This window comes from Ammospiza nelsoni, chromosome 10 (genome assembly GCF_027579445.1).
Source record: "Ammospiza nelsoni isolate bAmmNel1 chromosome 10, bAmmNel1.pri, whole genome shotgun sequence".
Taxonomy (NCBI): Eukaryota; Metazoa; Chordata; class Aves; order Passeriformes; family Passerellidae; genus Ammospiza; species Ammospiza nelsoni.
The window spans coordinates 23464161-23486939 of record NC_080642.1 but is presented as its reverse complement, the minus strand read 5'-3'; the positions used below and the strand labels follow the sequence as shown (position 1 = coordinate 23486939).

At 47.0% G+C, this 22779-nt stretch overlaps 1 protein-coding gene across 4 annotated transcripts in view; it reads left to right on the top strand.

Moving 5' to 3' along the window:
- The window catches only part of ST6GAL1 (ST6 beta-galactoside alpha-2,6-sialyltransferase 1), a 44925-nt gene that overhangs the window by 3698 nt on the left and 18448 nt on the right, over nucleotides 1-22779 (top strand). For 3 of the 4 annotated variants that reach the window (XM_059479310.1, XM_059479309.1, XM_059479312.1), the window contains exon 2: nucleotides 10748-10914. The gene's annotated coding sequence lies outside the window, so the exon portion shown is untranslated. Of the gene's footprint in view, nucleotides 1-10747; nucleotides 10915-11454; nucleotides 11588-22779 lie in introns of those variants that run through there. The other variant, XM_059479313.1, reaches the window with a different exon arrangement.

Here is a 22779-nt window from a genome sequence, read left to right as displayed (position 1 = left end):
GAAGGTTTATTACCTTTTTGAATGTGTGCTGTGGCTCAGCCTTTGGTGATCTGTGAACCCAAAGCTTCTGTAAAGTCCCTCCCTGTGGGTCACTGATGGCACTGAATATGAATGCACATCTGCTGGCTCCACTTGCAGATGAGTTTTCCTGCCGATTCCCAGAGCAGCGAGATGAAGGATGATGAAAAGGAGAGTCCAGAGCAGTGACTTGGCTGATTTAAGGCAGCACTTAAGCCCATTTCTGTCACTATGATTCCAGCTCATCTCCAGACTCTGGTAGAGTCTTTGGTTTGAAGGATGCTGGGAAGCAATGACAAATCCATGTGCTGGTCTGTGTGTGTGCTTCCCAGCATGTACCAGGACCATGGTGAAGGTCCTTCTGGGTGAGTGTGTGTACAGCAGCATGTTCACATGCACATCTTGGGTATGGAGCATATTTGGCTCTCTGGGTGTCCAGGAGCTCTTCTGTGAAACCAGAACAGAGGAAGCCTGCCTTGTAGTTTTTTGTCTCAGCAGGTTGCAAGAGGTGCCTTTGCTCAGCTGGGGTTTGCTGGTCCCTCTGCAGCATTTGCAAGGTGATGCGTTTCCCTGGGGTGCTTGGCTTGGAGTGTCTCTGAAATGAAGAGCTCTGCCACCAAGTCATCTGGTGGTCTCCAGGGTTTGCTTGTGGTGTGTTGCTCACAGGTTCCCACAGCCTCTGTTCTCAAGCAGAGGTTGGTGTGGAAAGCTGCAGCACAGCATCTTGCGGTTTCTTTTTCTATAAATAGCTAAAATAAAAAGCTCTGTTTGTGAGATTGGAAACATTGCACATAGTAGCTCACCTTCTAACAGCAGTGTGCTGGTGTTCAGGGAGGCCTCTGCTTTTCTGCCTCGTGCCCCACACTCTTGTGCCTGGGGATGGTCTGTCTGTGCAGGCAGAAGGGAGCTCTGTGCTCTTTCTGTGTGCTCCTGATGTGTGTTAACTCTGGGAGCTGGCACCTCCTGAAAATGAGCTGAGCAAAGCTGCTCCTGTACCTCAGTGCTGCTGAGGAGAGCCCCAATGCCCCCAGCACAGGATGTCTGTCTGTCTGTCTGTACATCCCACACTGATCCCTGGGCACTGGTGGGCATGTCTGTCACACAGCCCAGCTTGTGCCTGTGCCTGGGAACTGGGAACAAGCTAATGCTCCCTTGTTTCATATTGCATCCACTCTGCTTCCAGTGGCTGCAGCAGTTTGGATTTTCAGCTGTAACGTTTAGCAGAAAAAGAAGAGTTGTTGACAGCAGTGATGAATTTTTAATATGCATTGCAGCTTGCCCTTGGTGTCTTTGTGGTACAGTGTTTGCTGATTAGGAAATCAGAGGGGTTCCAGTCAACCTCAGTGCTCAGTGGATTTTCTGCAAATACCCTGTGTGTGCCAGCAGAGTCCCAAATGTGTGGGAACAGTGTGATAACCCTCACTGGGATGGAATGACAATAGAAAATGCTGTGGCAGTTGTGCAGCAATGACAGCTTTCTCAAATGGATCTCCTGTGGGCTAAAAGACATCTGGTCCTGGTTTCCCCCTGGTTATCTCAAGGACCTGCTTTTACCTCGAAGTAACATTTGATGTACAGCATCAGAGTAATGACTTTTTTGTTCTAAATTTGTTTGTAAGGCAGAACCTTTAGGAAAGGCTGCAAGCAGAGCTCTGTCTGAGCTGCTCTCTTCTGGAGGCACAGAGCATCTCAGAAGCAATTAGTTTATATCTTAAATGAATAAATTAATAAAAAACTACTCAGAGAAAATGCTGTGAGCTGCATTGCCTTACATGAAAATTTGGGTGTGATCCTTTGTTAACTAAGTTGGATTAAAGTTTATTCATTTGGTTGGTTTTTGTTCTTATCTCCTTTGCTCACAGTTTAGTTCTTCCTAAATACAAGATTTTACTTTTGTCCAGGGATAGATTACCACTGTGTTACTTCTTGGTTATCTTTGTGACCTGTGTTCCTGCTATTCTCTGTGCCTGCAAGGGGTCTTAAAGAAATTAAAAATTTCGATGTACAAGACTGTAATTGTTTGGATAAAATCTCCCTGTTGGTGTCATGAGACCCCATCTGGAGGGCTGCACCCAGCTGGTCTGGGGTCCCCAGCACAGGAAGGACATTGGCCTCTTGGAGCAAGTCCAGGAGAGGCCACCAGGGTTGTTAAAGGGATGGACACATCTCCTGTGAGGGAAGGCTGAGAGAACTGGGATTGTTGAGCCTGGAGAAGGGATCAGGGTGAGCTCATTGTGCCCTTCCTGCAGGAAAGGGGGACAGGGACTTTTTACAAGAGCCTGGAGGGACAGGACAGGGAGGAATGGCTTCAAACTGGCAGAGAGTAACTTCAGATTGGGTATTAGGAAAATTTCCTCCCTGTGAGGGTGGTGAGCCCTGGCACAGGGTGCCCAGAGAAGCTGTGGCTGCCCCATCCCTGGAAGTGTCCCAGGCCAGGCTGGATGGGGATTGGAACAACCTGGGATAGTGCAGGGTGTCCCTGCCATGGCAGGGGGCTCGAACAAGATGATCTTTAAGGTCTCTTCCAACCAAAACCTTCTATGATGATTCTATGTTACTTTATATTTTTGGGTTGCTTACATTTTTATATACATTTATATTTGCCCTTCTCCAGCAGAGCTTCAGTGTAAATAATTGTTGGAGTTGGCCACTTTGTGAGTGAGGTCCATTAGCAGAAATGTAGCAAAGATGGAAAAGCTGTGTTCTGGCTCCTCTGGGCTGGTATTTCACAGGCAGGTCTGATGAATACTTTATATGTTTTATGAGAGTCTGGAAGGTGCTGGATGGGTTTAGCTGTCATCCAGATGATGGTGTCTGTGAATATGGAGCTTGTTTCTTATTGACAGCCATTCTTGCAATCCACTTTTCACAAATGCTTCTGTCCATGAGAGTGTTGCTTTCTTGGGAAGATCATCAGCAAGACTGATTAACAAGTTTGTTCCGGTGCTGATAATGTTTATTTTGTGAAGTCTGTGGCTGCCTGGGGAGCTGCCTTGCACCTTTCTGAACAGGGAAACCTCCTCCCCAGGAAGGGATGTGTTATGACTTCCTTCCAACAGATGCTGCAGGGGCAGGTTTCAGTTGGACAGCGGGATTCCCAAAGGCAAAAATGGAATTGGTAGAAATAAGTGTTGCTTGTGCCTGTGACACGAAAGGGTATTTTTAGAGCCATGGGAGTCCCCAGGCAGACAGGAAGGAAGAGCAGTGGCTGGAATGCCTTGTGTGATGGCTCAGTCTGCTGATGGGACAAAGTGAGGGATCACTGGCAGTTTTTGGCTCTTCAGATTTAATTAAATAGTTGTTTAGAGAGCAGCTGTCCTGACTGCTGCAGCCTGAGCAGCTGCCTGTGGACTGAGTTTATGAAAAGGTGATGGAGCCTCGGAGCTGGCAGCGCTCCAGGTGCTGAGAGCGGGGACCGCGGCCAGGCTGCTGCTTTGCCGCGCAGCACAGCCCTGCGGGAGCCCTGTGGATGCCGTGGAACTTTCTGCAGATTTACCTGCCGATTTTCAGAGCAGTTGTTACTTGTATCTTCTGTTTTATTATTGTTATAACACGGTGTGGGGGTGGAGTGGCAATTATTTTAGGTTCTGTGGATGTGGCTCAGCAATTTTAAATGTGGTTAGAAGTGCATTTTTAAAAATTGAGGTGAACTCCTTAAAGTCTGCGCCTGTGGTAACAGTCAAATTAATTTTCAAGTCTGATATCACTCCCCTCTCCTCTTCCACTCTCAATTTTGAAAACTTCTTACCACTCTGTAAATCACTTTGCAAAAGACCCATCTCTTTCAAATGAACTACATGTTCCATGGTTAAGAAGTTTGCCTTGTTATTAGGGGAGTGCAGTTGGGTAACTATTTATTAGCTAGTCATGGATGAATTGTTTAATTAGATAGATAATCATATGCTTGCAATCTAAGGAGAAAAAAATCAGAGAGGTTAATTAAGGAATGGTTAGAAAATTTGATGTCAGAAATGGTGCTAAGTTTCAGCCTGGGCCTCTTAATTAAAATTAGTTAAATTCATGCTGGAAGTGAATGGAAATGAAGGAAATTTAACTTTACCATGCCTACAGATGTGGGAGTGTACCAAGGTCAGCAATGCATATTAACTCATACTTTTAAAATTAATTTCTGGCACTAATTTGGCTTGATTTTTTCCCATCTGTCTTCATGCAGACAACACTGTGGAAGCGTCGCTTATCTGAGGTATTGCAGAAATGCCTTTCCCCCCCCCCTGCTGTTCCTTTGTGACCTCTGAGCTGAGGTTTCACGCTGGGTGAGGACGGCAAGTCAAACCCTGCAGGTGATGCTGCAGATGCTTAATTGTGCACGTAAACATCTGTGAGGTGCTCTCGGGCGTGACGGTCGCGTCCTGCCGCCCGTGGGGTGGAACCAAGGGCAGAAACACCCTCCTGAGTGGGGTGTGTGCCTCCTGGGGGCAGGAAGGGGCGGCTCTGTCCCCGCTGCGTGTCCCAGCTTGTCCCAGTGTCAGCGCCTCGGCCGGAGCGGGTCGGGGCTCAGCTCACCCAACCCCGCTGCTGTCAGGACAGCTCTGCTCTTCCTTCCCACATTCTGCCCACGTGGATTTCCCCTGGTTGCTGCAGCTCCCTGATCGGGAGGAGAACAAACGTGGGGTGTGGTTAAACGCCAGGCAGGGCTCTATTGCATTCGTATTGCTGTTATATTATTTCTAGAGTCCCGTACCTTACGAGCAGTTCTTCTCAGCAGAGTTGTTCCTGCTGCTTCATCAGGGCTCTTTCCAGGCTCTCCCTGACCAGAAAGCCCAGCCCCTTTTATCCCAGTTATCTTCATTAGCTACAGCTGCAGCCCAATTAAGGACATCACAGCTGAAGCTCACTTAGAACAACTAGGATTGGGGCACACACAATACATATATTTTACAAGGACTCCTACTACAGGGCTCCCCATAAGTGGAGGGAGCAGCTGTGTGTGTTGCCAGCCTCCCACATTCCCCTGAGTGCTTGTGCTGTCCTTGGCCAGCTGGTGCTGGAGGCTGCAGGATGGTGCTGGTGACTTCTGGAGAGTGTGGGCCACCGTGGCTGCCCTAAGCCCACCTGCCAGGGTTTCAGTAACCACAGGCTGCTTGTGGCTGGCTTTTTCCAGCACTGTTTTTTCTGAAGTGAAGAACTCAGGCTGTGTGAGACAGTGATCATATCCTGCTTCCCCTCCTCTTGAGATTGCCCCAGAGGAGTGTTTTAATGCAGTGTCTTAAAGTCTTGAAGTTGTTTTGGAGCATTTCCTGTGGCCAAATTCCTGGCTAAGCACATGCTCCTAGAAGCCTTCTCATCCTTCTGGTATTGCTCCTTGGAGCCTCCTTCAGCTCCTGCCAGATTCCTAAGCAGCCATCTCTTAGACAGCTTTCAGTCTCTCTGGTTCTTGAGCATCTTTTATCCCTCCCACATCCTTGGCTTTTTCTCTTAGGTTTCATGAAAACAAACTCTTGTTAAAAAAAATCCCAAACCAAACCCAAAAATACCAGTGAAAACCCCTACCCACTCTCCAAATGTCCAAATACATTCTGCCTCTTTTCCCTGTAGTTGCATGTATTATTTTTCACAAAACTGAATTTAGCTGTTGGTGTTACCAGTAGCTCTAATGATTTTTTTTTTATAGCCAGTTACCAGGAGACTACTAGCTGTGTGTTTGTGTCAAAAAGTAGGTGTAATGGTTCAGAGCAGATGAGCTGCAAAAACTACCCCCTTAAAAAAGGCCTGTGGAGAAGCCAAGTTGGTGTTGCCTACTGGAGAAAGAGATTCTGTGTCTCTGGTTTGGGGTGGAGGCTCAAGGAAGTTCAGTTCATCTTGAGCAAGATGGGTTTGAAATGGAAATATTGGTATTTGCAGTGCTTGGGGAAGGCAGTGAGAGAGTTGGTAGGTGTGGGAACAGGATCCTGCTGGGGCATTGCCGGGGCAAGGCTGTGCTGGGTGAGAGGTTGGCTCAGCCATAACTGGCACAGGTCACCTTTGTCCATGGCTCCTGCTGGGGCTGTGGGGCTTGGCAGTGTCCCTTGTGCTGCATTTGTCCTGAGACACAGGGGACACCAAGTCCTGCTTCAGCTTGCCTTGCAGCAGGTGAGGTTCTCTGTTCCTGGGAGCAAAGAACAGCAGTGAGGGATTTCCTCTCTAGGGTATCCCAGCAATGTCCTGGTAACTGGGCCTGTGTTTCCCCAGGCCTGTGGCCAGCCCAGCAATCAGGAACTGCATTTTCAGTTCCTACCCTGCTCTGGGTAGCAGAGGCTGAGGTCTGGCTGCAGTGATCCCATCAGTCTCACATCTAAGATCACATCTTAGATCCCTGACCGAGGCACTGCCCAGGGTCCTTTGCTGCTCTCTGTGCTCTTGCTTCCCAAGCCTCTCCTCTGCAGAAGGGATGGTTTGGGGTTTCTTGTTCTTCTGTGGTGCTGCTGAAGTTCCAGTATTTGCACAGAGCCAATTCCTCTGAGATGATAATAATTCTTCTGTTTAAGCACAAGCTGCCAATTTACAGAATTAACTGCCAGTGGTCTGCAGTAGCCCTTGACTTGCCCTAGAACTTGCTTTAATAAAAGAGAATAGGTTTTTAATGAAAGTGGAAGGACTTCTGTGTTTTCTCTGGAAATACTGAAGGGGCTGCAAAGCCAGGCTCTCAGAAGACAGGAGAGTTTTTAAGTTATGGAGCCCAAATCTGACCTCTGTGCACTGCAGGTTCTGATTGCTTGGTTCCACAGCTGCTGCTTGGCTTGATGCTGCCTTGCTCAGTGTGCATCATTGATCTCTATTTGCACTTGTTAGGTGGGGTTTCATTTTCCTTTTTGCAGCTCTGAGGTTGTGCTTTGCTTGTGTGCTTCAGCCCTGCCCCGAGAACAGAAACCCGAGCTGCCCAATGGCTCCTCCGTGGTGCTGCTCATAAACGTGTGAGCAGCTGCAGTTCACGGTGAGCTGTGGGAAAGCAGCTCTGCAAATGGGGAGCTGAGGCTCCCACAGGGCACTCAGCCAGTCCTGGGTGCTCCTTGGGGAAGCTGCCCGGAATTCTCTCCATTTCTGATGTCCATGAAGTGCAGTTCTGTGGCTGAGAGCTCAGCCCATGTGCAGAACTGATCGTGGTTCTGTCCTTCTGCCACTGGCAACTAAGGATGTGAGAAGTTTATTTTAAGGTTTGTTTGGTTTCATAGCAGCTCTAAAAGAATCAAAGCAGGAATCACTTTTTGTCAGCTTTGGTTTGCCTTTCTTGAGACTTTATCTGGCTTTTGTACCTTATTTACTACAAATTAAAAAAAAAAAATCTGCTGGAAAAACCCCACCCAGGTAAAACATTATTTCAGTGCTGTCGTGCATTGAGTGCTTCTGCTGAGTGAGAGGAGTATGCTGTGACAAAATGAGAGGCAGGATTAGTTTTTTTTTTTTGTGTATTTTATGGAGAGAGGAGGGAGCTGGGCTGTCCACCACACAGGCTTATCCTGCCTGAATCATCCCCAGGCATGGGGATGAAACATGGACAATGAAACATTGTCCTCCCTGTGGAGGAATTGCAGACAGGATTTGTTGGCTGGGTGACACCAGCAACCAGGGGAAGGAGCCATGGGCTCTGGCAGTGACCTGAGAGCAGGTATTTATTTGCTCCAGTCACTGCTTCTCTTCAGGCTTGTTCCCAGCCTGCCTTCAAGTCCTTGCCTTGGTGGTCTTCATGGACCATCCTGGTGTGAAGCTCCTCAGCATCCCATCCCACCTCTGCTCTGTGATGTTGTCTGGGTTTCACATCCTGCTCCCCTGTGTCTGACAGACCTGCTCTATCCTGGCTTCCTTGTTCCTCACATTTTCTCCTCTGACCGATGTGACCAGGGGTTACTGCTGTCCCTGCCAGGGCTGGGTGGCATTGTTCGTGTCCCTGCCCCCAGCCAGTGTCTGTGCCCCCCCAGCCATGCTGGTCCCCATCTGAGCCTCTCTGCTGTGGGGCCTGGGGCATTCCTGGCTGGTGCTCTGCTCTGCAGAGCTTTAATGATTTTCCATTTGGCTGTGATTAACCTGACAGGCAGGGCTTTGCTTATTGCATTCAGGAAGAGTTGTGGTGGCAACTCTTTTTTTCTCTAGCTTTAGGATGAATCAGCACTAACAAGGAAGCAGTAAACAAATACAATTTATTTTACAAGACGACAGACAGCAGGATGTTTTCCTCTGCCAAAGCATCCATCAGGCTGTTGGTTAAGCCGTAGCTGGGAAGGTGGGAAGGAGAAATAATTCCTCACTCATAGAAAAAAGATAAGTCATAAGTCTCTGACTGCCAGTGGGAGGGATGCTGAATGACTGAGGAAGCTGGTGCCTCCTCCTCCTCATGGTCCCACAGTCTGGTGATTACTGGCTGGTGGTGCACAGCCCTGTCACATTGGAGCCTGGATGTTACTAGAGTGTATTAAATGCCTTCAGGCAGACAAACTCTGGGCTGGTACTTAATTTACAGCACTCTCCAGGATCGTTCCATATAGATCTCTGTCTTAGGAGGGAAGAAGAATTAATGATTAATTAATGAAGTCTTTTACATTGTTGTGAATCTGGGGGTAATTTTAGGCCCTTACTTTACCTTGTCCATCTTTCAAGCTTTTGCTTCTTTTAGTAATTATCTGCTTGTATTCCTGATGGTTAAACTTGCCACATAGAAATGTTGTGTTGATGAATTCCTCAGATTCTGATTTGACCAGAAGGCAAGGAGATCTGATCCCTCTCATGCTCATGGCTTTCAGAACTGGTGCTGAGAGCTCAAGCTCTGCCAAGGGACACTGCCCACCCTGCAGCTGTGGCTCTCAGCACCCAGCACAGGCTCTGTGCACATCTGGCAGGTGCTGGGCTCTCAGGGGTGCTCTGAGCTGGCACTCCTGCTGTCCTGCTTTGTTCAGGGACACATGTCCCCTTGGTCCTTTTGCCTCCCAGAGGTGCTGGTGAATATTTTTGAGCCCTGTTAGCAGGAAGGAGTGGGTGGATGGCTGGGAAGCTCCAGTGGCCCCAGCCTGGCTGCTGTGCTTCCTCTTATAGCTCTGTGGCTGCCCAGGCTCTGCCACAGCAGAGATTGCATTGTCTCTGGTGGCATCTCTGGGCTCACTTTGCATTCATCTATAAAGGCAAAGCTTCAGCAGGGAGCAGGTAGCCAGGGCTGGATTGTTGTATGTTTTGAAAGCTGCTGCCCCTGAAGAACTGCTGCCTGGCTGGATAACCAGTGTGCTGGCCTTGTTCAGTTGTCTGTGCTTCTCTCCATCCCTTTTATCTCCCCTTTGCATCATTTTTCTCACTTAAATGCACCCTTTCTGCAGGCCACAAAGGCTGGTGTGAGCACAGCCTGCAGCAAGGGGATCCTGCTGAGCTTGCAGGCTGGGGACTTCCTAGTCTGCCATGTGAAAGTGCTGGGGCTGGGGCTCACCATTACTCACCAGCCTTCCTGGGCTGCCTTACAGCTCTCCTGGGGGTCTGCCTGTGCTCATTCCCTCACTTCTTGCTCAGTAAAGTGCTTCTCCAAGATGGAGCCATGCTGCGGTACTGCTGCAGGCTGGCAGACACCAAGAATGTTATTTTTCAGTCTAGCAGGTAGCTGTTTCTGGTTTTTTCCCTTTTGACCTGACCCTCAAGTATCATTCCAGCTTCACTCTCTCTCACCTGGCAGGAAACTTGACAACCTTAGTGCTTGAGGTGGGGCATTGTGTGCCAATGTCTCTTTGCATGGGCAGCACTCCTCTTTTTAATATATTCCTCCTTTCTTGCTTTTTACCTCTCTTTTCCCCTATCTTCCTCCTTTTCTTCACCACACAAAATGCATCAAGCCTAAGCTTACCTTTTTCCCACTGCTTTGCTTGCCCTGCCATGGTGTGCTGCTGTGGGTTAGGGTCCCTTGGATGCTTCCAGCTGCCAGGAATTTGGGATATGGACACATTGGGACCTCTCACAAAGCTGTGAGTGCTTGGGGTCCCTACTGAGAGCAGAGAGCTGAGCTGCTGGACTCGAGGTGGAGCATATGCCAGGCCATGCCCATGCACTGGAAACATGCCCAGGGCAGGATAATTGTGGGAGGCAGTGTTTCATCAAGTGGACCGTGTGCTCCTGCTTGCTAAACAGTCTTGTGATTAATATCTCAGTTAAGAGGATTTTAGGACATGTGCTGCAGTTACACAGAGTTTCTTTCAGAAGTAGGGGAGAGGTTAGGAATATAAACTCTGTAAAGGCTCTTTTGTGTTTTCAGCAAGGGTCACCAGGTAATTGCAGTGCATCCCTGCTCTGCTGTGTCAGAGTGGGCAGTAGCTTTTATTATGAGTGGTTCAATGGGATCTTTGAAGAGCTTTGCACATGTTTTTGTACAGGCTGCATTCTTGAGATCCTCCTTAGGGACCTGTAGTTCCAGCACTAAGGGTGAGTTCTTCTGCCCTGATTGTCAGCATTACCAGCTCACCCTGGCTTCTACCATTAGATTCTGGTGAGTTCTGCAGCCAGCAGGTGTTCACCAGCAGATTTTGCCTTCAGAACAAGGCTCTGTGGGGTGTTATACTCAAGTAATGTTTCAAGGTGTCAGCAGCTCGACTGCTGGCCTTATCCAGGACACACAGTGTGGACACAGCACTATCTGCATGCTCTGGGTGTTTCTGTGCCACTGCTGATTTGCTGTATTGTCTTGGCTGGTAGTTGTAGCCTCCTGTCCACTAGTTTCTGATCAGTCTGATGTGGCTGTCTGACATCTTCACCCTAATTTCTTTCCTAGGCTGGAGAGCTCAATGAAAAGGGACATGGGAGCATGAAGAATTGCATGGAGAGCACAGATGTGCTGCCTGTGGTGGCATCTCCTACAGCTCTCACCTGGCAATCTGCTGCTGCCTGGAAGGGACTGACAGGAACCTCTGTGGCTAGCAAAGGAACCTGGAGATGAAGGTGATGACCATGGCTCTTAATCTTTTTTTGTTCCCTGTCCCTTTTATCACTTCCCCAGGGCTGCTGTCAGCGTGACAATGCCACATACATTGAGGCATGGCTATTTGCACTGGGGCTATCTTGTGTTACCATCTGGAGGGATAGTAAAAGATAGATAAAGAAAACAGGGAGGGTTCCCTGATACTCCCTTAGCAAATATCCTATATTTCTCTTTTAAAGCAAAATAAGACATTTATTCTGCTTCTTGTGGGAGCCCTTGTAGAAGCTGCCATATTGGTTGTGCACCAGAGAGATTAGAGTCTGATATCCAGTGTTTATTCTGACTTGCATAACATGAATGAGATGTGTCCTGGGGCTCATTTTGGTAACGCTTTCCCTAGAAGCCCTTTGGGGACATTTCCTTTGGCTCTAGGTTGGAGTGATTAGCTGCCTGCTTACACAGCTGACCTCTGCTGATCATGCCTGAAGTGCTGCTGCTGGTGGTGCCAATACTTTTATCACTCTTCCCCGCTGGCCTGCCCCTTATCACAGCACTGCAGTCCTTGGGCTGTGCCCTGGAGGATGATGAGCATCATGTGAGGCACTGCAGTGACTGTTGCTGATGCTGATCCCTCTTTCTCTCATGCATGGGAAAGCTAATTTGATAGGAAACACTTTTAGAATAACTGCAAATGTAAGTTTTGGGTTTATGGCTTGTTTCATGTGTGAAGAAGCTTTGGGAGGACCTCATTGTATAGCTGCTTCTCTAAATATTTAACTTGCTGGTATCAAGAGTGCCAAGTGTTGCTCCTTACCTCCTCTTCTGCTGGAAACATGCTAATGTCCTCTTCTCCACTTAAAACCTGATCTTCAATATGGAAACTGCGCCACCCTTTCTTACTTTCTGGCTGAGCAACATTTCCCTGTGCCAGTGTTGTGTTACCTTTAGCATTGCAAACTGTAACACTTGGGCAAGGGTGGTGGAGTTCCAGCAGGCTGCTTGCCTAGGGCCTGCTGGACTTCTCATCCCAAAGAGGGCAGAGAGCAGCCAAAATCTGCACAGAGGTTAAGACAGAGCAGTGTGGAGCCTAGGGAGCATTGGCAGGAGTGGGAATGCTCTGCTGGAGGTAGGTGAGTAGAAAAGAAAAAGCATAGCCCATTGCCTTGGATATCTCTGGCAGCTGTGTTTTTTCATGGGGAAAGAAGAAAACTAAGCTGGAGACAGCTTGATTTCTTTCTGGTTAGGTGAGATTTGGGTGGACAATACAGGATTAAAGAAGCAGGTCAGCCAATCCTCCACTGCAAAACTTCTTGTTTTGGTTGTTGTACAGAAACAAAGAGTTCTTTAGTTCTGGTTTTGTTCCTTGTTCCTCTGTGGAAGTCTGCTCGCTGGAAAGATACGACTTGAGATGTGGTGCCAGGTGAGCTGTGAGGTGGTTGGGTCTCATGGGGACATGGCAGCAATCCTCTCTGAGCCTGTGGCAGCACAGGGCACATCCACGTGGGTGTGCAAGCACAGATAGGGGACAGGGACTGCTGGCCTTGACTGAGTGCCTGCTGTTGGGACAGCTGAAACCCAAGGCCAAGCTGACTTTTCAAGCTCAGATACAGTTTTTGTGTGGAGATATTCCTTCTCTTAATAAGCACTGGTAGCACTCAAGAGTCACCTTCTGTTTGGGCCAGAACTAAATCCTGAGCCCCATTTGAAATGCTCAGAAGGCTTCCTTGTCAAACAGTCAAACCCAGCCCTCTGTTACTAAGTCTGGTTTCAGACTAGGGAGGCCTGATTAGGTCTGGCGTGCAAGATGGAGGAGATGGCTGTTTGAAAACCAGCAAAGGGATATATTTGGTCTGTAATATCTGTATCTCTGTCCAGCCCCTTCCCAGCAGTTACATTGTTCTATATGTTAATATCTGAAGTGGAAGAGGGACTTTCCTTTGAAATAGGGAAGTAAAATCAAAAATAGGCACAGTCCCCTTCATGCCCCAGTGTTCCTGGGGCTGTGTGGGAGCCTCTACCCCCTCCTGCTTTAGAAAGGGGCAGAGCCTGCCTGTTGGAGCAGAGGGTTTGTTGTGTGTTGGGCACAGATGGGCAGAGGAGAGGATGGGATGTGCTTTGGTGTGTTGTGTCCAGCTTTAGGAGTGGCTTTCCAAGGTGGCTGTCCAGGCAAGTGGACACCAGCAACAAAGCCTTTGACCATGCACTGAAATAGTTTCCCTTCAGGATAATGGGATGATGCACATGGAATGGTATTGTGTAGGATTAACAGCACAGTTAATTCCACTTGTGCTGAAGTGCAGTGTGAACCCGTCTGCTTGGCTTGACTGCAGTTTCATGTGTGCTTTAGGGGAGTCCCAGCAGTGCTATCAGTGTTGGGCAGCTCTGTCAGGAGCTGGGTGTTGGTGTATGTGGCTCTGTGACCTCTCTCCACACTGGTGCCCACTCTCTTTCTGTGTACCCATGGCCTGTCCTCTCTCTGAGGTCAGTGCTGTGGCAGGTGACACTCATCTCAGACCCTGCTTTGCACTTGAAGGTTTTTGTGGGACTTGTGTACAAGCTCTGAAATGCATTGGTGAGCAGAGGCCATGAGCCCAGAAGAGGCACTGCATGCAGTGGATCTGGGAGAGGTGGGGGAAAAGCTGACCAAAACTCAAGAAAAGGGAAGGACTTCCAAGAAGGAAGGTTAGTGGAGGGTGGAGGTAGGATCTCTCCAAGGCAGGAAGGCAGCTTCTGGCTGCACTTTGGGGAAAGGCCACAGAAATTAGGGCATCCCCTTGTGCTGTGTGGATGCTGGAAGGGACGTGAGAGTCTTAGGGGAAGATTTCCCAGGAGGAACAAGAGAGTCCTGGAGATGCAGACAGTAGGAAAACACTCAATTTCTCGTGGCTAGCACCTCCTGCCTCCCTTCCCTGCTCCCTGTGCATCCCTGGACTCTGAACGCTGCTCTTCACGAACGTCGTGCTTGGCCACGGGTGTTCGGCACGGCTCGGTGGGGCCGGGATGGGAGCAGAGCCCGGGGCCGCTGCTCGGAGGGGCCGGGATGGGAGCAGAGCCCGGGGCCGCTGCTCGGAGGGGCCGGGCAGAGCAGAGTCCGGCGCTTTCGTCTGCCCGGGCAGCAGCAGCAGCAGCGCCGTGGCCACGTCCAAGGCTCGGGAGGAGCCGGCGCCTCCAGATGAGTGTGTGGGGAATTTCTGCCCTGCTCCCCCGCTCTCACGCAAATGATTTCTCACCTCTTAGGGCCGTAATCTGCGGAGATCTCTGAAAGTGCTCTGATGTTCAGTCAGCTTTTAAAGACCTCCCAAAAATGGCATGGGAGGTTTGCTGCAAGAACTGGTGTTTCCCCTGTTTGAGATGCCTCCAGATAATGTTGTACAGAGATCCAGACAAGACAAAGAACCTATGAACTAGGGCTGGCTTACTATTTTCAGCCTTGTACTTTGGGGAAAATACCCTTAAATTGCTGTTCTAGCAGACTTCAGAAAATATTAATCAGGCTGATGCATTTTAACTAGTGATTTCTATATTTACTACTTTGGAGCGAGGAAGAAAAATTCAGAGCTAATGCCATGTGAAAGTAATTTCCCTTGACAACACACAACTCTGGCCTATATGTGTGTTGGACAGCTTATGAAAAAGCTTTTATTTCTGAAATGTCACTGTATTATGAATGCAATATTCTTTAACTCAGAAATAGAGGAGGGTATGTATGTAAATATGTAAGTACATGTATTCATTACAAACCCAAGAGAGAGTATATGTTTCAGTGGAACAGAACCACTTCAGCTGAATTGGCCAGGTTCTTCAAAAGTAATTAGAAAAAAGCCCCAAACTAAAAAAAAACTCCACACAAATAGACCAGTGAATGCAAATTAAAAATCCTAAAATAGTTTATGACAAGTTTGCTAGGCTGCTCTGCTGTTTTTCTTTGCTTTAATATTAAAGTGCTGTGGTTCTTCTTATATGAGGAGTTATTCTAACCAGCATATCCAGGGCTTGAGGATTCTCTGTCAGTTTAGCCTCAGATACAGCACGAGGAGGGGAAAAAAACTGTGTGCCACTTGTCAGGAGGTATCCAGGACTTTTTCATCCAAGACTGCAGATACCTGTGCAAGCTTAAACCACAGTATGGTAGCAGGCAAGTTCCCATCCTGTTAACCTGGAGGGGAGGTTGTGGAGAGGAGAGTGAGGTACTTTGCTGTTGAGGATCCTTTTGGCAGGAAAAGGAAGATGAAGGGTCACCTGAGATCAGCTCCCATGTGAACTTCCCATCTGAAGTGCCTAAAAACTTGTCTCTTAGCAGGTACATAGATTTGTTTAAATAAAATTAATGAGTAACTTTTAACCTGAAACTTGGTTGAGTCAGATCAAATTGTTTAATGTTCAGTGAACTTTAAGCCCAGTACTTTTCCAGTTTTTGCTTGGATTGGATGTTCAGCAGCAATGAGAAATGTCCTTGTGCAAGAGATGACATCAGATCCTCTCCTGGTCCGGAACTCTGTGGGATGCTGTGGCACTGAGTGAGATCACTGCTGTTGGAAACACCCAGCAGCTCTTGCTCTAAAGCTGTTAGGCATGGTGTCCCCCCAGGGTGTCCTGGGAGTCATCCCAGCCTGTGGAAGATCTCTGCTGGGTTTCTGCAGCCTCCTGCTCTGCACTGGGGTGCATCCATTGCAGGCATGACACATGCCTGGTGTCTGTGTCTGGGGAGAGTTCCCTTTCTGAAGGAGGAAGTCTGGTGTCTCTGTGGCCAGGTGGCTCTGGGTGGCCAGAAGGAACTGGCTTGTGGGCAGGAGTCCAGCCCTTGGCAGTAACATCCTCCTGCCATTCCTCCATGTATCATCCTCAAATATTGCATCCATCCTTCTTCACATATCCCATCCATCCTTCCAGCAAAGGGCTGCCTGGTTGTAGGAGAAGATGAGGACCTTTCATTGCTCAGAGAGCTTTTTAAAGTCTTGCAGCCTATTTTTGAGGCTGCAGAAATGTGTTGTACTAAAGGCAGTATGAGAGCCAATATTGAATGGAGAAGATAAAAAAAAGTCTGGTGCCTCCTTTACTGCTTTAGGGAGTAACTTCTGTTTTTGTTGGAGTTATCTGTCTATCTCAAAGTCTCACATACATAAAATGTCCTAAATACCAGAGGGCAGAAAGCTGCCTGCCTCAGGGAGTGGGGGTGTGGTTCAGATCCATGATGATCCATCCACTTGTCATCTGCAAGCTCTGCTGCCAGACTTGGTTCTGGAGTGCTGGCTGTAGGGAGTGAGTGATGTGTTTGGGAGCTGGGTAGTGCTTTCCAGGCTTCACACCTGGTTTTCTGGTGGTGAAGAAAGCAGGCTAAAAACACTGGGAGGAGGTGATAAAAGACATTGAAGTGGCCTTTATTGCCTTCCTGGCCTCTCAGAACCCCAGTAGCTTTACATGTGTTTCAAGCATGGTGTTTCCCTCCCTCCAGCAGCTATGTAGACTTGTTATGTGTCAGACCAATTCATGCCATGCCCATAGCAGGAATCTATCGCTGGGATGCTGGCAGGGTGTGTAAGTAGGGAAGAAAAAAGGGAATTCTCTGGCTGTGATGTATGTGCACCATGGAGCTGCCAGATGGGTGGCATGCTCTTTTTGGGTGCTCACAGCTGGAGGTGGTGCTAGGCTTTGCCAGTCCTCCATCCCACCAAAGAGTGGGGATTGCACATCAGAGAGGCACCTGCTTGTTCCTGCTAAGTGTTCTCCATGCTGGGTCCTTAAGTGGAGGCCACAATCTTGGGTTTGGGTAGGAGGTGCTGCTGAGCCTGCTTTTCTTTCCTGAGCATCTGGGAGGATGCTGAGGAAAGAAAATAGCAAGGAGGTTTCAAATGCAGGAAGGTTTAATGCAGCCTTTCTCAGGAAGGTTGCAATAAAGTTTCCTGTTCTTCTAAATAGGTACATGAAACTTTGAGGGTGGAGGAGTGTCTTAAACTCTTTAAATGTCTTTGAATATGTCTAGGCACCTAGTTTAGTGCTATGCATTTGTATTGCCTATAGTTTATAAAATTGCATTGTATTTAGGCAAGGTTGCTTCCCTGGCAATATTTTTGTGGGCTTAATGACAGTAGATATATTTGAAATGCTGATACAGGGGCACAGTGTTCCCAGACAAATGTCTGCTGCTGTTGCTGAAGTTCAGCCACACCAAGAGCTCCCTGTGTGAGAAGGTGACTTGATGTGCTTTGGCAGGAGGTATTTGACATCTCTACTGCAGGTACTCTGACTTTTGAGAGCCTGGCTGCTGCTTCAATAACAAATGGCCCCCAGGATCATGGGGTACACTGATTGTGTGTCTGCTGCCCTGGCTGCTCTGCTGCAGCCTGACACTGAGCTTGGACCTGGCTTTCTCAACAATTGAGTTATACCTGGCTCTCCTCTGCTTGTTTCAGTCCCACTTTAACCAGTGGAAATGCTGATGTGAGGCAGAAGTGCTATCAATTAAGCTTTCCAATTGCTGTGGTTATGGAGACTAAAACCAATTGGTTTTGATTTGTAGAAAAACATGGGGTTTTTTCCTGCCTCCTTTCTTATCAGAGACAAAATAATTAACTCTAATTTTGAAGCTTCCATTTTTCCCCCATGCCTCAAGTTCCTTGCATGGAAAGGAACTTCTTTGATTTTTGTTGGATAAATAATTGAACTGCTTGTTACATGTTTGGTTTTACAATTTCTCTGGTAGTTATTTCCTTTCCTACTTTCTAGTAGGTGTCCTTTCTAATGCTCTTTTAATTGCCTCTAGTTGCCTTTCTCTCAGGTCCTGCCTTTTTTTCATCACCTGATACTTTTTGATAAACAGTCTTCATAGCTTTGGATGTCTTTGCATTATAAAATGCAGATTTCTTAGTGAAAACCAATTTATTTTAAATGTAACAGAGGAGGTGTTTTGCTTAACATAGAGTAGTTTGACTAGGGCTTTCTGAAGTCAGTGGTGAGAACTGCCACTGCTGCTTTCTTGCAGTGAAGTTGGTGTGGTAGAACACTGCTGTTTGTCAAGTGCCAGCCCTGCCTTCCCCAGCAGGGATGAACTCTGGCTATGTAGAGAAGAATAAATCTTGGCAGTGCTATTGGACTGAAAACCAGCATTGGTAGAGCCAGACTTGAGCAAGTTTATTTCACTTAGTGAAAGACTAGATCTGAAGTTAAATTGAATTAGTCTTCTTTGAGCAAGTCCTAAAGAGTTCCTGCATTGTCCTTGAGCCATAACGATGTCCCCACTTGCAAAGGGCTGGTGTCAGATGTGTGATCCTCAGGGGTGGTGCCTGCAGCTGGCACACAGGGGATTTATTGTCCTGGGGCCACAGAACAGCAGTTTCATGGCTTGCCATGCCCTGATCTTTGCAGAGGTGTTAGTGTTGACCTGCCACACACTGTTAATTTCAGATAAAGGAGCATCCCCCGTTCGTTCTGAAGGATGAACATCACAGAGGAACACATGCTTGGGGGGGAAGGATTGAAGGTGTAATGTTCCATGTAAAGTAAATAGCCACAAATGAGCAATTGCATCCTGCTCTTTAAAGCTGGGCAGGGTAGGGGGATTTTTGCTGCCTTCAGTGTAGGAATGGCTGTGATAAAGCTGACTAATGATGAAATCCTCACTTGTAAAGCCCTGACACTGGGACTCTGGGTGCAGAAGAAAAAGCAGTATTTTCAGGAGTTGATGCTGTTCATGCATGTACTTTTCTCTCCAACTGAAGGTGAAATTGGCAATTTTAGAAATGGAAAATGTTTGTTGCTAAGCAGGTTCTCCAGGTATCTTGCTGAGTGAGACCCCCATGGGTGAGTAACCCAGCAAAGAGGATGCTAAGCATGGTCCACTGCATTCACTCTTTATTTGGATCAGTATATTTCATAACTGGAATCCATTTGATCAGCCACTAAAAGCACCCTCTGTAGCAGGACTAAAACATAAACCTTTAATTAGATGAAATGCTGATAAGTCTGATAGCCTGGATTTATGTGGTGTCCTGTGGCTCAGAAAGCAATTTTAACTTGTTGTTGTTATCATTATTATCATTATTATTTGCTTTCATGGTAAAACTCAAATATATGTATACCATGGTTAAGTTACTAGATCCATATAAAATACTTAGTATATATTTATTATATATAGAAAAGCTGCTGCCTTTTAATGAGGGCTGAAGGGGAGGCAGAGTGCTAGGTTACAGCCTCCCTCCAAAACCAACATGGCATGTAGAAAAGAGCAAGAATAAAGGGCTGACACAGTCAGAAATGAAGGCTTCTGACTTTTATTAAATCCCAGTGTTTGACATGTAGAACTGAAATGAAACACATGCTTAAACTTACCCCCATGCCTGTCCCCAGAATCTGCCTCTCCTGTTCTCTTGGGAAGACTTTTTTCAGCTGTGACAGCAGCATATTTTCAGTGGCACATGCAGAGGTTTTTAATGCAGGCAGGGCTAACTGAATGATTTATTTAATTACAACTGACCTGTATAGCTCCTCAATGTGTCACCTGAAATGTAACCATGTTTCTCGTGTAAAATACTTTTTTTCCCCTTTAAATCTCTTTGTAAAGTTTCCTCATTTTCTCCTTTCTGTTTTGTTCTGTTTGGTGGCATTGGAAATGCCTAAATGTATGGCTCAACAGATGTTTTATTTTCACAGCACAGTGATATTTTGGAAAGAAACCAAGAATTGCTAAAGCAAACCTTCCCTGCTTATGTATTTACAAAATCATGATACACACAGTTGAATTAGCAGGCTGGGCTAAACTTGGCTCCAGAGGGACAGACCTTGAGCTTGGAAAGTGTTTTATCACCTTTCACCTGCTGTATCCTGCATGTGGAAACTGCAGCTTCTTCATTTGCCAAATGACATGAGCATAGTTTGTTTATTACTATTTAGGGTCTTGATAAATATTATTTTCCTCAGGACAGAAATAGGGGATTTTAAGAGCAGATACAGTTTTGAGGTTACTTTTTGAATCCACATTTTTTCTCATCTTAGGTTTCCTTGAGTATGCTATTTTGAGCAGAAGAATTCAAGCCATACATTTCAATATCTTACTTCTTTTCTACACACATGGGAACTCATTCACCCTCTGGTACCAGCCTGCTCTTTTCAGAGATGCTTTACAGTGGCTGTTGGGTGGAGGAAAGGGTTAACACTGAGAATCTGTCAAAAAAAGAATAGGAAGGTGTAGTTAAATATAAAATCTTCATATAGGGCAGCATAAAAACTTTCAAGAATACATCAGCAAAAGTTGGTAACAAAGATTTCCTACTTTGTGGGCAGGCACAGCATAATTGTAGGTGCAGATGGATATGTATAAATGAAGGAAATGTGGAAAGAAATGTAAATGCTCTGGGTTTAAATTTGAAATACTTATCACATTATCTAAAAAAAAAAAGGTTGAGGAACAACTTGCCAAAGTAAAAAGCTTTTGTGCATCCATCAGAGAGAGGAAAACTGCAGCTGAATTATGGTGATGTATGAATGGCAGGATCAAGGAGAAGTGTGGTAGACCAGGTGGATGTGATTCCTGCATATCCTGTAATCCCCAAGGGAATTAAATTAAATTAAAGGTGTTACTTGCCATGGTTATGTTTGAGGGGCTGTGGTAGGATCCATTTCTTCAGACCAGTAAATGTAATTAAAATGACACCTGTAGAATATGTAAGACCTAATGAAGAAGTCTCATCATGTGTTTGCAGAAGGGTCACATTTCAAATCCATTTATGTATTTCCTCTTCTGTCACAGACATCTTTCATGGAAAATCCTTTCCTTAGGATTTTTCCTCCTGAGAAGCTGAAAAGCCTCAGGAACAAAATGTAAACAATGGTTATCTGCTGCTGTGGAATGCAACAGGTGCATCTGGGATTGGTCTCATGTGGTTGTTTCTAATTAATGGCAATCACAGTCAGCTGGCTCGGACTCTCTGTCCCAGACACAAGCCTTTGTTATCATTCCTTCTTTTGCTATTCTTAGCCAGCCTTCTGATGAAATCCTTTCTTTATTCTTTTAGTATAGTTTTAATGTAATATATATCATAAAATAATAAATCAAGCCTTCTGAAACATGGCGTCAGATCCTCATCTCTTCCCTCATCCTCGGACCCCTGTGAACATGGTTACACTCTTCTCTCATTTTCAGAAGGTTGTGAACATGGAGAGAGAGAAACCTTGAATTTTCAAGGTTTTGGTGAGAATGCTCACCAAACCTCAGAAAAGGCCACCCTAAGCTGTGGTGGGATGAGAGGGTTCCTGTCCTGGATTAGTGGCTGCCTAGCAGGTAGGAAAGCAAGAGATCAGGTTTCATAACATCACAAGGCCCTCAGGGATTTTCTGGGGTCCCCACTGGTGGATACAGATAAGGGATCTGCAGAGGAGAGAGGAAGGGCTGAGTTGTGAGCTTGGCTGTCTCTGTCACCAGAGGGGCTGCTGGAAGCGGGGGCTCTGGTGATCCTGGGGCAGCACAGGGGCAAGGGAAGCTTCTGCTAGCAGGGGAAGAGAATGCTTTCAGGTGGGTTTAGTCCTGCACCAGGGGCAGCTTGCAAAATAACCTGAGGTCATTGCAGATTGCGTAGAGATCGGGGCTCAGAAGTGGTCAGGAGGGGAAATAAAGGAAGGAAGTTTCACGAGGAGAACAGATCAGCCCCATTGTTGCGCTGCTGCTGCACCATGTGGCCGGAGCGCGTTCAGCGGGGGTGCTGCCCCGAGGGACGGTCACGCCCTGCGGATGGTGCTGGGAGGCTGAGCAAGGGATCGGAAGGGTGGGAAAGGTGCTGTGCAGGGGGAGCTGGGACAGAGGCTGGGAAAGCGGAGAGGCGGGGTTGTGTGTGCCTGTGTGCAGCTGCGCGCAGAGTTCATTGCCTCGGGCTGTTAGGGAAATGTGAGCGGTTCCAAGAGCCAATTTAACAAATGTGCAGAGGATGGGCATCGGTACAGCTGATGACACAACTTTGGGGAAGCTGTGTGCATTTCCTGGAAGAAATGTATTCATACCTTTGTCCATACTCGTGTGGTTTCTCTGTGTACCGGCTGTTGGGCGCAATAGGAAACAGGCACGGGCTGTTTGAGGTGAGGATACTTGTTAGCATTTTTAGTGTAAATCTGCTGTGGGATGTGGGAATGAGGATTGCTGGATGTTCTCTGCTGTGGCATTGCTGGCTGCAGCTCCTGGGACACCAGAGAAGCAGGATTTTCACACTCTTGTGTACTTGGCTGGTTTAAGACCTGAGACCAGTGAGATAATTGGACAATAAAGGTTAAGAGTAAGTGTGTGGACAGAATGTGACTGCCTTGAAGATGTCACATCCCTCACTTGTTCTCTGCACAGGATTAATTTATCCTAAGAGGACTTGCTGTGTGGGCTTAACATGCCAGCCAGTGCTGTACCCTACAGCTGTGTCTGGTTCTGGATTTCAGGGTGACAGCTATTTGTTTAAGTCTCAGCTCTGTAAGGTTCTGTGTTTCAGGGCCACTGCTATTTGTTTAATTTTTTTATTTGTATTTTTCCGGGTTTGGGAGATTTTTTTTTTTTGTCCTTTCTTTCCTCATACTCATAGCTGACACCTTGTGTTTTGTATATGTGGCAAGCTTCCAACACCTTCAGAAAAGTACCTTTGCACTGACCACTGCCAGACAGAAGTGCTTGCAAGCAGTCACTTGTGGGCCATCCTACTTTGCCAGGAAAAGCAGATTCTTCTGTTCTCCACAACAGAGGTTTGGTATCAGAATGCTTGAGGGGGACCCCTTCTTAGGGCACTGCTTGTGCAAATAAAATAAAATTATGTGAAGTTGTAGTAATAATTAAGCTGAATTGCAAAGTATCCATGGGGAACAGAAAGTATCTTGAAATGTTGTGGCTCTGCTAAAACATGTTTGCAGAGCCTACTTTGCCA